Source organism: Monodon monoceros, unplaced genomic scaffold (genome assembly GCF_005190385.1).
Source record: "Monodon monoceros isolate NGI ecotype Baffin Bay Population unplaced genomic scaffold, NGI_Narwhal_1 Super_Scaffold_2, whole genome shotgun sequence".
Taxonomy (NCBI): domain Eukaryota; kingdom Metazoa; phylum Chordata; class Mammalia; order Artiodactyla; family Monodontidae; genus Monodon; species Monodon monoceros.
The window spans coordinates 84137068-84153764 of NW_021703776.1; the positions used below are offsets into that span (position 1 = coordinate 84137068).

General features: G+C 52.0%; 1 pseudogene; it reads left to right on the forward strand.

Annotated features, from left to right (window-relative positions):
* Positions 1-14893: 14893 nt before the first annotated feature.
* LOC114902108 lies at positions 14894-16493 on the forward strand (annotated as a pseudogene).
* Positions 16494-16697: the final 204 nt, after the last annotated feature.

A 16697-nucleotide genomic window follows, 5' to 3' on the forward strand; every position in this document is an offset into this window, starting at 1 on the left:
TTTTTTTTTTTGCGGTACGCGGGCCTCTCACTGTTGTGGCCTCTCCCATGGCGGAGCACAGGCTCCGGACGCGCAGGCTTAGCGGCCATGGCTCACAGGCCCAGTCGCTCCGCGGCATGTGGGATCCTCCCGGACTGGGGCACGAACCCGTGTCCCCTGCATCGGCAGGCGGACTCTCAACCACTGTGCCACCAGGGAAGCCCACCCAGAAGATCCTTTTTTAATGTGTTTTAGAGAGGAGGAAACAGTTTAAACTTAACCCAGGTGTTATAGGTTGAATTATGTTCCCCAAAAAGATATGTTGAAGTCCTAATCTCCAGTATCTGAGAATGGAACATTATTTGGAAATAGGGTCGTTGCAGATGTAGGTAAGTTAAAATGAGTTCACACTGGAATAGGTGGGCCCTTAAGCCCATATGGCTGGTATACTTTTAAGAAGAGGAGAGAGAGAGGAGAGCACCTGGTGAAGATAGACACACAAGGAGAAGACGGCAGGTGAAGACGGAGGCAGAGACTGGAGTCATGTGTCTACCAGCCAAGGAAGGCCAAGGCCACCAGCCATCACCGGAAGCTAGTTGAGAGGCATGGACAGGTTTTCCCTAGAGTCCCCAGAAAGAATCAGCATTGCCAACACCCTGATTTCAGACTTCTGGCCTCCAGAACTGAGAGACAATAAATAAAAATAAGCTACCCAGTCTGTGGTCCTCTGTGAGAGCAGCCCTAGGAAATGAATACCCCACATCACACAGCTGGTGTGGTGGAAGCTGGCTGGGTCTGCCTCTTGAGCCCACTGTCTCAGCATCGGGCAGAGGGGACAAAGCTCCTCGGAGGACGGGCAAGAGCTGTCACCTCGGCCTGCAGGCGGGAGTCTGGGAAAGCTTCTCAGAGGAAGGAAATTCTGAGCGGGATCTCATCGGTTAAGGAGGAGTTTTCCAGGGCCTGAGGGGTGGGGTGGAAGGGCATGCTGGGCAGACGGATCAGCAGGTGAGAGGTGAGAAGTGGCTGCACGTGAGGGAGTTGGGGTGATGACGGAAGGTTTGTCTTGCTGGTAGAGGTGGTGGCAGCTTTTGCTCTAAAAAGGAAGGATTCCTTGTAAAGTGAGGACTGAGTCCCCATTTCTTTCCTTCCACCTCTCCTACCTCCTTCGTGTAGTGGAGGCAAAGGTCCATTCCCAGTGCCTGCTCCAGCCCCACTGGCCTTCTTTCCCAGCCTTGCTCTGCCCTGGGAGCCTCTGCCCTCACCATCTCCGTGGCTGACCCCTCTTGTCCCCAGGTCTCCACCCTGAAGATCCTCAGAGGCACCACCCTCTGCTCCCTGGAGTTTCCTCATTGTGGAGCTCGGTTTTCTTCAACCATCTCATTATCATTTGTATGCTCTGTGTTTTCTACCTTACCCCCCCAGCCCAACTTAAACTTAAGCTCTGTGTGAGCAGAGACTCCACCTGGCCTGTCCCCAGAATAAAGGGCTGGGTCTGGGACTTAGGAATGGCTTCTATAAAGATTTGTCAAATGAACATAGGAAGAACTTTCTAGCAGTGAAAGCAATTTAAAAGATCATATGGATGCCCCCAGGAGGACCTATCTATCACAGTAGGGATTCAACAGAGGCACTACAGGTGGGTCTGCAGGCATGGAAGGCAGTTAGACTAAAGCCCTAGCAACTCTGAGCCTGGCTTTGCCAGTAGTCAGACTGGGTCTCCACTAGGACCCAGGTTGAATAAAGAGAGGCCTTTACCTGCGTGAGAGTCCGGGAGCCTCCTGGCAGGAAACTCGTCCTAAGGAAGAATAGAATCATGCACATCTCTCAGGTTCTAGAACAACAGGCCAAGGCCAGAGAGAAGTTTCAATTCTGAGGCCAACAAATATCTGTTTCCAAGGCTGTGCTGTGGCCCAGCTCCCATACAGAGGGGGCTGAATCACAAAGAAAAGAAAGGCAAAAAGAGACACTAGGCACCGAGAGAGCAGGAAGCATCAATGGCCCAGGCTGCGATGGCCAGAGGCTCCATCCGGGCAGAGAGCAGCACGGTCTGCAGCAGCATCAACAGCATGGAGTAGCAGCCATCACGGCAGGAACCCGGAGGGCTACCGTGTAGCCTGGGAAGTTAAGCTGGTGTGGGCGTGACCTGCCCAGAACATGAGGGCCCTCTCCTAATTAGCACAAAGGTTCCATCTGGGCCGGCACCAGGGCAGGTGGTAAGGACGTTGGGTGGCCAGACTGGAGAGCTGTGTTCTCACATGGCACGCTCCCTAGTTATAGACTGGGACTCCAGGAGGGTGGGTCCTGGGAGCAGGGAGCCAGGAAAATACTGTCCCGTTTATAGTCTCTGTGGCCCATTTTTACCCCTGGACTCATCGTGTCTGAGAAAACAGAGTCGCGGATGTTCCTTAGGTTATTAAATTATCCTGCGTTCACCTTCAGTGTCGCAGGAACTTCCTGACACTTCCTTGCTGTGCTGTCAGAACACTTCACACTTCAGTAGTGAGCCAGAAAGAAAGTCGATAGAGCTAGAATTGGGAGGGATTTCTCACTGACTTGGTACGATGGACAGCTTGCCTGTCACTTCCGGTTCCCCGGTGGGGGAGGAGAAGAGGCTGGTGAGTGAGTCCCTACCTGCCAGGAACCGTGTTCTGTTTGGAGAGGTAAGGCACAAAGAACACACATACACACACACACACCCAAGACTGAACGAATGCATCAGAGTTCCGAGGGCTGCCTTCACTTGCATTGATGGGGCTGGGGGTGGTGGTGTGGGCAAAGGGAGGTCTTTAAGCTGGTGACTCAGCTCAGGGCACAAGAATCCTAATCTTCTTGTTTAGAGAGAGATGTGACATTAAAGGGCACTTCTGGAGAAAATGATTATAGAGTGTTCGCTCCTTCTGTGACAGGCACGGTGTTAGATGGAGATGCTTCATATAAATGAAGTCACTTAATTCCTACATCAGATAAGGACCCTGATGCCTAAAGAGGCAGCCTGCACTGTTCCATAGCGAGCAGGACCAAAGCAGGGGCAGTAAGGGGTACAGTAGACAGACCCACAGGGACACGTGTCATGGGTACCATTTTTTTTTCCATCATTGAATCATCAGGGCTTACTTCAGAGCCCAGAGCATGGTAGATGTTCAATAAATATCTGTGCAATGAACAAAAACAAGACAACCCGCCAGAATATTCTGGTTTATGTTGTAAGAGCATCTCCACGTGCTCAGCTCGCCTCGATCCTCATGTATACCTTGTGAGGAGGGACAGGAGCAGGTATTCTCCCCGCTGCTGTTGCATCGGTAGGGGTGTTGTTGTTATTGTTATCATTCTCCTTTTGCAGAGGACAGAATTGACAGGGAGATCAGAGAGTTTAATTTTCCCTGTGAAGGGAAGAGTTCAAGGTCCTGCGCATGTCTTCTGATCTTCTGATCCCAAAGCCCGGGTTCTTCCCAGTGTACCCTGAGGGCAAAGAAATGTGCTGAATCCTCCAGAAACTGCCTTATTCTAGTGGGGAAGCTCTTGTCTTCCTTGGGACATGTGCTCCCCCACTCCCACCTTCTCCTCACCTCCCTCTCTACTCAAAGATAAACTGTCCTTCCCCCCTTGGAAGAGGGTGACCCCCAACGCCAACTCTCACCATCCCTGTAGCCCTTCCACCAAAAAGTTTGGATACACTGGGAAAAGCCCCGGGCTTCCAAGTTAATCCTGCAAAATCACTCAGCTGCAGCTGGTCTCAATTAATCTGCCACACGCAGACGATACCACCTCAGGACTGGAGGGCTGACTAAGGGAAATATTGTATGGAAAAATGCTCTGTACATTTTGAAGTCTATGCAAATGTTAATTATTATCATTTTTAGAGCTCTGCCTCCCTAGAGGTTCTCTGCATGGCATCTAGAAATGTCCAGATTTTCCAAATCTCACTCTGAGGAGGGGCAAAATCTAATTAGTGCCTCATGCCTTTCCTTCTGGGGGAGTGACGGGATGGGGTCCACGTAAGAGGAAGAAGGAGGCCATGAGGAAGAGAGGGGACACTCTGTTTTGTAGGAAGCAGGGGGAGTAGGATTTTGTCAAACAAACATGCAGCCAGGCCAGGCCAGTTTGCCCCCCACACCTTAGCTCAGAAATAAACTTGGATGGGGCTTCCCTGGTGGCACAGTGGTTGAGAGTCTGCCTGCCGATGAAGGGGATGCGGGTTTGTGCCCCGGTCCGGGAAGATGCCGTATGCCGCGGAGCGGCTGGGCCCGTGAGCCATGGCCGCTGAGCCTGCGCGTCCGGAGCCTGTGCTCCGCAACGGGAGAGGCCACAACAGTGAGAGGCCCGCGTACCACAAAAAAAAAAAAAGAAATAAACTTGGATGAGGCAGACTTTTATTCTAGGTGAATTTTGAGTAGAAGAGGAGGTTATCTGGTTCAACAAGAATTTATTGAACTTCTGCTATGTTCCCTGAAGGCACCATAGGAATATACGGAAAGGCACAGACGCACCTCACTGTTCCAGGTTTCACCTTTCTGATAACTTCATCCCTCTGGAATAGTCAAGGAAGGGAAAAAAGTCACTGATTATCAGAAACATGCCATAAAGTACACATATGCATTTGTATATTTACTCTGAGCCTCTTAATTCTTCATTTGCACATAGTTCTAGCAGATTAAGAAGTCATGAACTTGAAAGGGAAAGAGTTGCTACTACTGGTGGGTCTGTAAACAGTGGTCTAAAATTAGCCTTTAGGCTACCTTTTTTTTTTTTTTGGCCACCCCACGCAGGATGCGGAATCTTAGTTCCCCGACCAGGGATCGAACCTGTGCCCCCTGCAGTGGAAGCACAGTGTCCTAACCACTGGGCCGCCAGGGAAGTCCCCCCCTTTTTTTTTTTTTTTTTTTCAAACAAGGTAGACCAGAAAGATATCTACCAAAAATGGTGATGAGAACTCAAAGTCAGCTATGATTTCCTGTGTGGGATAAACGGCCTTATGTACCTCAGTAACTTTTGTATTGACATCACTGTATGACCATGTGGTACAAAACAAATGGAACCACAGAACATGAGAATTAAGATGAACACTTGGTGTCATCAGGCCAACCTCCGAGAGCCAGAGAGGTGAAGGAACTTGCTTAAGGTTGCATAGCTAGCCAGGCAGAGTGAGGAACGGCACCCAGCTCTCCTGGTCCTACCTGGCCCGGGGTCCTTTCTCCTGCTCACACAGGGTTCCTAACCAAGACCCCGAGTTCCCAAGAAAAACTCAAATTCTGTTCCAAGTCTTCTGACGCACCAGGAGTGCGTGATTCCTTTTAGAAAGAATTCCATCGTAAATGATGACAATGAAGAAAAGTCGGCAGCTTACGGAGGTGCCCTGGGGAACCGATGCCCACAGACACACTGTCAGCTATCTGGGGAAGAGTCTAATCCCGATGAAGCTGACAGTAAAGGTTTTCCTGTGGGGAGAAGGAAGGGTCCCTTCCTTCTAGGAGCCCACACTGACTTGGAGGGTCTGGCCAGGCAGAACTGACTCACGATCAGCGAGGGCAGCCCAGGCAGGAGAGCCAAAGTGTGGTGCCGACAGGCGGGCTAATGGACGGGCAGACTCCCAATCCCCCCGAAACGTGCCAGCGGAGCCTGTGCAACACCTCATCAGGCATATAAATACCAGCGAGGCTTATTACTGGGAGTATGTGGCCACATTATTTTAACTCGACGATCCTGTCCCTGTTGGTGGGCATCCTGCCAGTCTGCATTCCCACATCCTGCTGCTGACTCGGGGCCCACCCGTTTCTATATCGAGACGCTCCTCTCCATAAATAAAGAACAGGAGTCAGGCACAAAAGAAAGGCCATTTCAAGCGCCGGGAAGGCTGTCACATGAGCCAACAAAGGGCAGGAAATGCTGGGCGGTGGCCCCGTGTCCGTCCCCAGGCCCAGCTCACCTGGCTGGGCTGTAGGGCCTTTGTGCGAAAAATGTCAGGCCCAAGTCCCGAACTTCCTGCCATTTGTCAGGCTGTGCCGTGACCTGGAGTTCACCGAAATGCTTGCTGCTCCCAACAATACACACATGCATCCTTTGGAAAAATTCTCTCTCTCTCCCCTCGAGGCAGCAATGGCTTTTTATGGAAGTGGCTGGGGTGGGAGTGGGAGGGTCCTGGGCTGAGAAATGGAAAGTTTCGGCTGTATTTCTCTCTTGAAGAAGCCCGGCTCGGACAGGGCAGGGAGAGGTCAGGATCCCAGGCCTGTGAGGCCAGAGGCTCTGGGGCCTCACCCCAGCACTGCTCCTGACCAGCTTGGAACCATGAGGTCATTGGGTGGGTGACTGTTTCTATGACCTATTTGTTTTTTCTCCTATCCAGCACCCCAGGTGCTCCCATCCCATCTGCCTCCCCTGAGGTTCCAGGATTTTACTGCCCATGCAATCAGTGTCAAGAATACCTGTCTGCCTACAGAGGAGCAAAAATTCAGGCACTGTGTCTGAGACAGAACTGAAGGCCTGGGGTTACCACTGCCCGACCAGCCATGTCCCTGGCTCCCAGCCTGGATCTTGTGAGAGGAGACTCACAGAGGCTTCTCCAGGCAACAACCAAGCAAAGACATCAACCCCTCACTCCACTCACTTGAGCTGTGCTCACCTGGTGAGGGGCTGTAGACAGGGGCTCCCAAACACTGGAAAGGACATTGATGAAGTAGTCACCCGTCCCCTGTGAACTGAAGAAAAAGAAGCAATGAATTTTTCAGCTTGCTAAATTTCTTCCTTTGAAAGGACTGTCCTTTTATTCTGAGATTATTTCTGAAATGAAGAAGAAAAATGCGGTGAATTTTTGCATACTGCTAGGATTGTCCTTTATTCTGGGATAATGTTCTTCCTACTTTCCTAGTGCTACTTTGTGAGTATTAAAATGTGCTTTTGTTTATGACATCACGGAAATTAAAAGACATTTTTATCTGATGAAACAAAAAGCTGACAATCCTGTGCTAGCCCTCCAAACAGAAAAAAAAACCCCACTACCTGCAGCTTGTAATGTTCCCAAGTCTATGAGCCACGGTCTAGGGCACATGCAAGGAGCAGGACACTGGGCACTGCCTTCAAGGAGCCCGCGACTTGGTGGAGGGCTACAGGCCTGTAATGGTGATGCCCTGCACGACCTCAAGGGATTCTGTGCAGAGGCGTGGGGCAGATGTTACTTGTGCTGTTAGAGCTCAGAGGGGAGGCCGGTCAGCGAACGCCTTGTTTGATGTAAGGGCTCAACGTTGGCTGAATAAATGAATGACTGGAAAGCATTGAAGAGGACTTGGTGAAAATGGGACTGGGAGGGTCTTGCCGAGGGGGAGGAGATACGGAAGGGTGTTGCTGGTCAGCAGGTCAGCTCGGGCAGAGGCATGGAGGCCCAAAAGAGCCTGTGTGTGAGGGTGCTGAGCAGGGGCTGGCCTCCTCTCAGGAGCAGAGACAACCCTAACCAGAGTAGCGGGCTGTGACGTTAGGTAAGTGGAGGAGTACCTTGAGCCAGACAAATATGTTTAGATTTGAGGCAGCCGTTACTAGGGAGCCACGGAAGGATCTCGAGCAGGGCAGTGCCAGGGTGAAAGGCTAATTGAAGACGTTAGTCTGGCAGCTGCGTGGAGGGGTCCTGGAATCCAGAACCCAGGGGAGCTGTCCGAGGACTCCAGCCTGCGAGGGCAGCGGGCCGGGGCTGGGGCTGTGGTGCTGGTGAGGGGCGCCGCCAGGATGGGAAGGGTGCTGGACTGTGCCTGAGATTTTAATCCAGGAGTCTCGGAAAGTTTTGACACGACTGAGTGGATGGAAATGTGGCAGAGATGGGAGGTTTGGAATTAGGCAGGGGATGAGCTTGGCCTTGGGTCTGCCAATTCTGAGCAGATGACTGGGGTTACAAGTACAAGGGTCCAGCTGCCCGGGGGTGGCTGGGGTGAGAGAACCAGGGAGCAGCAGGGCCACCCCCTCCCCCGGGGGGAGGGAGAGGCCACCTGTGCTCTCACGAGCAGGGCCTGCAGTCGTGGTATCTGATGGGGGTGGAGGTGCCGGCCCTTCCCAGAAGTTCTGCAGCCTGGCCTGGTAGTGTGTGGAATTCAGGCCTGGATGAAAGGCGTTGAAAGCTGCCCGGGACGAGCGGCCACTCTCCCTGGGAGGGGGGCTGTGGGGAGGCCTGCGTGCTCTGGCAGCCAAGATAACCCCGGGTTATTTCAGGAAGAGAGCCCTAAGAAGAAAAAGAGGTCAGTGGCCAGCAGATGGACAGATAATCCGGCTTATCTGAGAGACTGGCGAGAGAGGTCCTTCTGGGGACCGTGTCCTCTGAGACGGGAAGGTGCCAAAGTGCATGAGAGAGAGAACAGGGGGTGGGAAAAGGACCAGCGGCCGTGGCTCCAGCTGGGGAGGGGGCACCTCACGGCCCGGCCCAGTCTCTCCCTGGGCGGCAGACAGAAGTCCCTCTGGCTCAGATGGGAGATGGAGACCGGAGTTCCCTGAGGTCACCCCAAATTCAGGAGCTCCAGACCTTATTCAGGGTCTGAATGCCCGACAACAGCCCCAGAGACGGCAGGCTTTTCACGTTTTACTCTTTCAGGTTGTTCAAGAGTCAGGTGCCCACCTGCATTTACTGGAGGCACAGTGCCCGCGTGCTGTGTCGTGTGGGTGCGTGTGACGTGGTGGGTATGTGCACGTGTGGGTGCTGTGTGGCTGTGGGTGTGGAGTGGGTGTGACGGGTGGGTGTGATACACGTGTGTGTGTGTGTCCAGTGCGGGTCCGGGGGTGGTGTGTGCAGTGCATGGGTGTGCCGCAGCGCGTGCTCGAGGTGTGAGTGGAGCCGTCTCCTGGCCCGGCCTTGCCCCACTCCCCATCCTCGTGAAAGCGCAGCTGAGCCTTCACTGCCCTGTGGGGGCAGAGGCTCTCAGCTCCACGGGACGTGGTCCAGACTCCTCAAGACGTCCCGGGAGGCCTTCAGAATTCAGCTCAAGCCCTTCGAGCCCCCTTGGCCAGCCTGCCCTCCCAGGGACCTCCCGTCTCTTCTGACAGGCGTGGGTTTTCCTGTCTCTGAGTCCCCGTTCAGACAGTTTCCTCTCTGTGGAAGGGCCTGCCCATCCTCTCCACCTCAGAAAGCACCTTCGTCCTTGAAGGATCAGCTCCCAGACACTGAGCGGGACGTTTGGCTGGAGCCATCCTCGCCCATGCCCTCTGCCCGCTGCCCTCCACCAGCTCGCACCCCAGAGCTGCCCATCGTGCATGGATGCCCCCTCACAGCTCATCACGGGAGGAGGCCGGTGTGGTCTGGGCTGCCACCATCGCACTGAAACGCCCCTAGGACAAGCTTGGGGAGCCGGGGCCCAGGATCTGCACGCTCACCATAGGAGTCCTCTCTGGGCTTCCCCAGAGGCTTGAGCTCCATCCCGCAGGGCCCTCACTCCCTGGTCTGAACTGCTGCAGGCACATTTTCCTAGGGCTGTCTTTTTTAACATTTTAATTGAGGTGTAATTGACATATAATGTTATATTGGTTTCAGGTGTCCAAGGTAACAATTCAGGTATTTGTATACATTGGGAAATGATCACCACAGTAAGTCTAGTTACCATTCATCACTTTAGCCAGGTAACCTTTAGGATTCACTCTCCTGGCAGCTTTCAAGTATGCGCTACAGTGTTGCTGACCCCAGTCATCACGCAGTCCTCCACCCCGGTCTTGACAGGACCTCACACCCACATGGTCACACTAGGCCTCGTGTCCCGGTTCTCGACTTTCCTGAGGGCACCGCCATGCCCCCTGCACCCGGGCTTCAAAACCGGGCCTCCTCCGGCTGCCCTGCCCCCAGGCACCGACCACGTGTGCTCTGCTCCTTCCCCCCTCCCTCTCCACTGCAGGTTTTTTTTGTGCCTCCGGATTAGACCGCAGGAGCAGCAGCAAATACTGACGAAGCATGGTATAGACTTAGAGTCAACAGGAGGATCAATCCAGCCCCTCCCGCCCCTTCGCCCTTCAGGGGAGAACACTGCAGTGAGTGGTCAGTGGCACCCCACAGACCTGGGTGAGATCTCCTTTGGGCTGGATTCCCAGCAGCCCGAGCCCAGGGCCTGCTGTGCACTGCCACACTGCTCTCCAGAAGGGCAGCCCCACTCGAATTCCCAGCTTGTGTGTCTCTGTTACCCACCACTGCATGCTTCACGTGCTTCTGAACTTTGGGGGTTTCCTTTTCTGTATAGTTTGTCCACACTTTTGTCTGTTTCCTGGTGGGACTGCAGCCCCCTCCTCACTGATTTCTAGAAGTCCTTTGTATATTGTTGATATCAGAGGATACCTAGAATTAGAATAAAATCTATGTCAGTTTTAGACCTCCTCCCATTCTGTCCTCCATCTACGAATTTTGTTCCTGGTATCCTTCAATGGCAATGAATCCTTCATTTTGATGCCATCAAGATCAAAACCAATCTTTTAAATTCTGGTGTGTGCTTTTGAAGTTTTAAGATGTCCTTTCCGGTTTCTAAGTCACAAAAACATTTTCCTAGGTTTTCTTGTACTAACCTTAAACTTACTTATCTTTATCTAGCATTTTCCAAAGTGACAGGCACTCTGCAAAGTGCTTTGGAGACACTATCTTTTTTTTTCTTTTTTACATCTTTATTGGAGTATAATTGCTTTACAATGGTGTGTTAGTTTCTGCTTTATAACAAAGTGAATCAGTTATACATATACATATGTTCCCATATCTTCCCTCTTGCGTCTCCCTCCTTCCCACCCTCCCTATCCCACCCCTCTAGGTGGTCACAAAGCACCGAGCTGATCTCCCTGTGCTATGCGGCTGCTTCCCACTAGCTATCTATTTTGCGTTTGGTAGTGTATATATGTCCATGCCTCTCTCTCGCTTTGGAGACACTGTCTTAATAGGTGGAGACTGTTTTAGATACTTTGCATATATTACTTCCGTGGAGCCTCACAACAACCCTAGGAGGTGAGCACAATTATTACCATCCTTGTGTTACATTTGAGGAGACTGAGGTACTGAGAGGTTAAGTAACTTCTAACTAACAAACAAGTTGAAGAATCTGAGAGCCTGGCTCCAGAGACTGTGTCCTCAACCTCTACGCTAACCCATCTCTCTAATGTGACCTTCACAGCAACCCCTAGTGTGGTAGTTAATTTTATGTAGCAGAGTGACTGGGCTGAGGCATGCTCAGAGAGCTAGTAAAACTGTATTTCGGTGTGTGTCCGTGAGGATGTCTCTGGAAGAGATTGGCAGGTTAGTATTTGAGTCAGTAGACTCAGTAAAAGAAAATGCCTTCACCAGTGTAGGTGGAGATCACCCAATCCATCTGAGGACCTGGAGAGAGCAAAAAGGTGGCGGATTTGCTGTCTCTGCTTGAGCTGAGACATCAATCTTCTCCTGCCCTTGGACACAGGACATGGGCACTCCCGCTTCTCAGGCTTTCAGACTAAGACCAGGACTTGGGCCATCTGTATCCGCCCACCCCCATTCTCAGACCTTCGGCCTCAGGCTAAATTACCCACCAGCTTTCCTGGTTCTGCAGTTTGCAGACAGAAGATCATGGGGCTTCTCGGCCTCCATCATGGCTTGAGCCAATTCGTATAATAAATCTCCTCTTCTATATACATCCTATATCCTATTGGTTCCATTTCTCTGGACATCCTGACTAATACACTGAGACAAGATGTACAGGGGCCATTCCTGGGGAAAGGGGAGAAGCTGCCCCAGCTCACAGCCCCAAGCTGTGCCCTGAGCCACTGCACTGTTACCTTAACCTCAGTCCCTCTGGGAAAGCCTGAGACCCGGAGCTGGGTGGTGCATTTTGGGAAGTGATCTCAGAGCACAGGAGTGGGGGATTGAAAAGAGTGAATGGGGAATGAGGACAGGCCAATCCAAGGATGAGTTTTCAGGCTGGTCCTTGCTGTGGCAGCAGGGGCTCCGTCCTGCTGGGAGCCTCCGAGGAGCACACAGAATGGGACTCCGAATTATCCCCAGGAGCAAGAGGACAGCATTTATCAAGCAGCTCCCCTCCCCCATTGTGGCAAAGCTTAGCTTATCACCTGTGTGAGCGTCCAGAGGGCCTGCCCTGGTCACAGAGGAGCCCTGGGGCAGAATGGTCACAGGTGCCTCTGACAGGTGCTGTCAGATGCCACCTGGGCAAGGCTGGTGCTGCAGCCAAGGCTGGGTCTAGGCGGAGAGCACGTGAGGCCAAGGTGCTGCCCGGAGTCGTTACTAATGGCACTTTGCTCCTAGTTTCTCTCCCTGCAGGCTTGTCTCACTTCTTCAAGCAGACAGCTGGCTTCTGGTAGGTGGGTGCAACCTCGGCTCATTCGTCTTTATTTTCTCCACGATGCCCAGTGTGCTGCTGTAACAACCCCGCCTTTTCTGCTCCTGGCACCACGGGTGGTCTCTACATGTGCCGATGCCTTTAATCCTAGTGGGAGCCCTGTGCTAGCGCTTTACGCATGATGACATGGAGGCGAAGAGGTTTAGGGACCAGTGCAACAGAGCTAAGGTCAGAATCCAGGCTGGCGCTATGCAGAGGCCTCCTCAGGGCTGGCTGAAGGGGGAGCCCCAGCTGCTTCTGTCTGGACCATGAAGACCAGCGGGAAGCAGGAGGGAGGTGTCCTTTACTCAGAGGAAACGGCTAGAAGCTGAACAAAGGCCCAGAGGCAGGAGAGCCTGGGCTTGTATAAGGAAGAGCAGTTTGGCTAAGTGTCGAAAATTTGTGGGTGGCACTCCTAAAAGAGTTGCCATTTGGAGAGGGGTGAGGGGAGGAGATGGCATCAGGGGTGATTTTTTTTTCTACAACTAGTTGGCAGTGGGTGGGGGAGCTTGCGTTGGACTTTTAAAGCCCCTGTCACACTGCAGTCTCCTTGAAGGTGGGAACCCCTGCTTCTCCTTCTTTGTGTGACAGAGAAGCAGAGAGACGCCTCCCCCTGCCCCCTGACCACTCCCGGCCGTGTGCATGGGTGTGTGTGTGCCCTTCATCGTGGACGTGGTGGGTAGAAAGATAAGCCAGGGTGGTGGCCACCCCTGGCTGGCCCTTTCAGCATATCCCCTGGTTACACTCTCTCTCCTATTCTAACCCACCCACCAGGCTACCCTCACCCCACAGCTCAAGGGGCAGCTCCACCCACTCGTCATCACTTCCATTATTGGTTTTCAGCAAACAGTCTAACAGTCCTTGGGGACTCCTCTATTGTGTCACGTAGGAGCAGAAGGGATGTTCTTTCTGTAGATTCCTACCAGCTGCCACCCTCCCCGGGCTCTCATAATTCAATGGCACCAGGAATGGAAGAGAGGAGAGAGCCCTTGACCTGTGGCCCGGGTGGCCCTTGGCCCTTGGCGTTGGAGGTATGACTTGTCCTAGGACTCCCTCCTGCATGTCCCTCCTGTGGCTTCAGCAAATTCTCTGTCCCCACAAGCAACTGCCTTATGGCCCACCTCCTTCAGCCGGCCCTGGTCCCAGGCTCCCAGCTCTCACCCCTCCCCTCCAACCCCACCTCCAACAGGTAGCCACAGCTAACAGCGGTATGTATTTGTGATATATATTCAAAACCAGAAGCATACGATGTGTATCCCTGTGCAAATTGCTCCCTCACCTCAATAATATCACGGCCACCTTTCCGTGGACTGTGTATGGACCCGACTCATTCTTTTAAATGTCAGTACTTGCACATGATATAATATTTTGAACAGGTTCTCTTCCTATTATTTATTGAGAAACTGCCACGGGCAAGGCTATATTCTGGGGACCAGAATGTACATTCTAGTAAAGGAGACAGGAGGTATAAAAGTAATTAAATAAATAAGCCTCAGCATTATGGATGGTGTTAAGTGTTGTGAGGAAAATAAAACTGGGGGGGGTTTGAGAAAGTAGGTGACATTTGACAACTCAGATACAAACTTCAGGATAACAAGAAAGATGCATACTTGGGCCATGTCCAACTTGGGGCTGGGACACACCCTGCTGATGCCACCTTTGAGCCCATGGGATGGAGATGGTGGAGATGGCGATGGGTGAGCCCCGTGGCGCTAGTCTTCCCTCTTATTCAGTGTCCTCGGGGGTGGTGGCAGCTGTCCAGGCCCAGGGACAGATGCAGAGGCCCACATCCCCTGTGGCTGAGCTCTTTTTCACAGGCCCGCCAGCTGCAGCTGTAGTACCGCCTCACTCCTGTGACCACTTCACGTAACAAATGGACTTTCTTCTTTGAAAAACTGAATAAAATGCCTAGCCTGCCTCTGCTTTCACAAGATACTGTTTGTGAAAGGGCTTGAAGGAAGGAAAGTTTCAGAAAAAAAAAAAAGAGAGGAAATTCTCTCTATGTTTTCTAGGTCTGCTGTAACAAAGTATCACAAACTGGGTGGCTTCAAACAGTAGAAATTTCGTGTCTCACAGTTCTGGAGGCCAGAAGTCTGAAATCAAGGTGTTAGTAGGTTGGTTCCTCCTTAGGGGCTCAGAGGAAGAATCTGTTCCTCTAGTCATTGGATTAGGGCAACCCTAATGACCTCATCTTAACTAGATCTCATCTGCAAAGACCCTATTTCCAAATAAGGTCATAGTCACAGGTACTGGGGGTTAGGACTTGAATATATCCTTTTCGGGGGACACAATTCAACCCCTAACAGTATCTAATGTCATCTTCATCATCAGCATCATCATTGTCATTATCGGCACAAAAAACTCAGTGTTAAAAAACAAACACCACGGCTTGAGTCACGCCCCAGCGGAGACGGTGCGCAGGCGCACTTGCTCCGTAAGGCCCCGGAAGTGGTGGCGCCAACCTGCCGCCAGACCCGCGGTGCTCTCCGGATCTGACATTTGTCCGTGAGGCAGCAGTTCCTTGGCGTCAGGGTTGTCGCGTAGGAGATAAAGTCGAGGAGGTGAACGAATCTCTAGAGCGCGCCCTTGGCAGGGAAATTATCTTCCTCTTCTCCTCGATGCACAGAACCAAAGTGGGCTTGAAGGATCGCCAGCAGCTCTACAAGCTGATCGTTAGCCAGCTGCTCTATGATGGCTACATCAACACTGCTAATGGCCTCATCAATGAAATCAAGCCTCAGTCTGTCTGTGCACCCTCAGAGCAGCTCCTGCATTCATCAAACTAGAAATGAAACGACTGTGTGCATGGAGAAAGGTCCAGAAGAATTCATACCACCATGTTAACAGTGTCTCTAGGTGATATAATACAAGGAATGGAAAACGATGATAGTGCAGTTCACTACGCAATTGGTCCGTCAGATACAGTTGCCCCTGGCACAGGAATTTACCTGGAGTTTGATGCAGATGTCCAGATTATGTCCCCAGAGGCTTCAGAGTACGAAACATGCTATGTCACATCCCGTAAAGGACCATGTCGTGTAGCTACCTATAATAGAGATGGGCAATTAATAGCTACTGGATCTGCCGATGCTTCCATAAAAATACTTGACACAGAAGGAATGTTGGCCAAAAGTGCCATGCCAATAGAGGGCATGATGAACGAGACTGCACAGCAGAACATGGAAAACCACCCAGTGATTCCAACTCTTTACGACCACGTGGATGAATTCACGTGTCTCGCGTTCCACCCAACAGAACAGATCCTCGCCTCTGGTTAAAGGGATTATACTCTTAAAGTATTTGATTATTCCAAACCAGCTGCAAAAAGAGCCTTCAGATACATTCAGGAGGCTGAAACGTTATGCTCCATCTCCTTCCATCCTTCTAGAGACTTTACTTGTTGGGGCTCAGCAGCCTACTCCTCGACTTTATGATATCAACACATTTCAGTGCTTTGTCTCTTGCAGTCCTCAAGATCAATACACTGATGCCATTATGTTCCGTTAATTACAATCCTAGTGCCAATATGTATGTGACTGGTGGCAAGGACGGCTGCATCAAATTATGGGATGGTGTTTCAAATCGATGCATCACAACTTTTGAGAAAGCACACGATGATGCTGAAGTTTGTTTTGCCATTTTTTCCAGAAATTCAAAATACATTCTGTCAAGTGAAGAAGACTGTAGCTAAACTTTGAGAAATATCAACAGGGCGAACCCTGGTCAGATACACAGGTGCTGGCTTGAGCAGACAGCAGGTGCACCGGATGTAGTCCGTCTTCAACCACACGGAGGACTGCGTGCTGCTGCCTGACTAGAGGACCATCAGCCTCTGCTGCTGGGACTCAAGAATGGCCGAGCGGGCTTCCCTGATGGCGCAGTGGTTGAGAGTCCACCTGCCGATGCAGGGGACGCGGGTTCGTGCCCTGGTCTGGGAAGATCCCACATGCCGCGGAGCGGCTGGGCCCGTGAGCCATGGCCGCTGAGCCTGCGCGTCCGGAGCCTGTGCTCTGCCATGGGAGAGGCCACAACAGTGAGAGGCCCGCGTACCACAAAAAAAAAAAAAAAAAAAGAATGGCTGAGCACCGGAACCTGCTCTCCCTGGGCCACAACAACATCGTGCACTGTATCATGCACTCGCCCACCAACCCCGGCTTTGTGACCTGCAGCAACGACTTCGGGGCGCGGTTTCGGTACGAGAGGTCGACCACGGACTAGAGCCGCCTGCGTTAAACAGGGCTCTTTTCTCGAGGGCTCTGCCCCTCCTTCCCCTTGTGTCCCATCACCAGCTTCAGTAGTAAGTCGTTGTACCATCTTTGGCAGTTGTGCTGCCACCTCTACGTCCTTCTGGGATTTGTACGAGCCTTTTTTTACCTTGATGGAGAATCTTGGTGGAAAAAGTTGGAAACACAGATCTGTGCG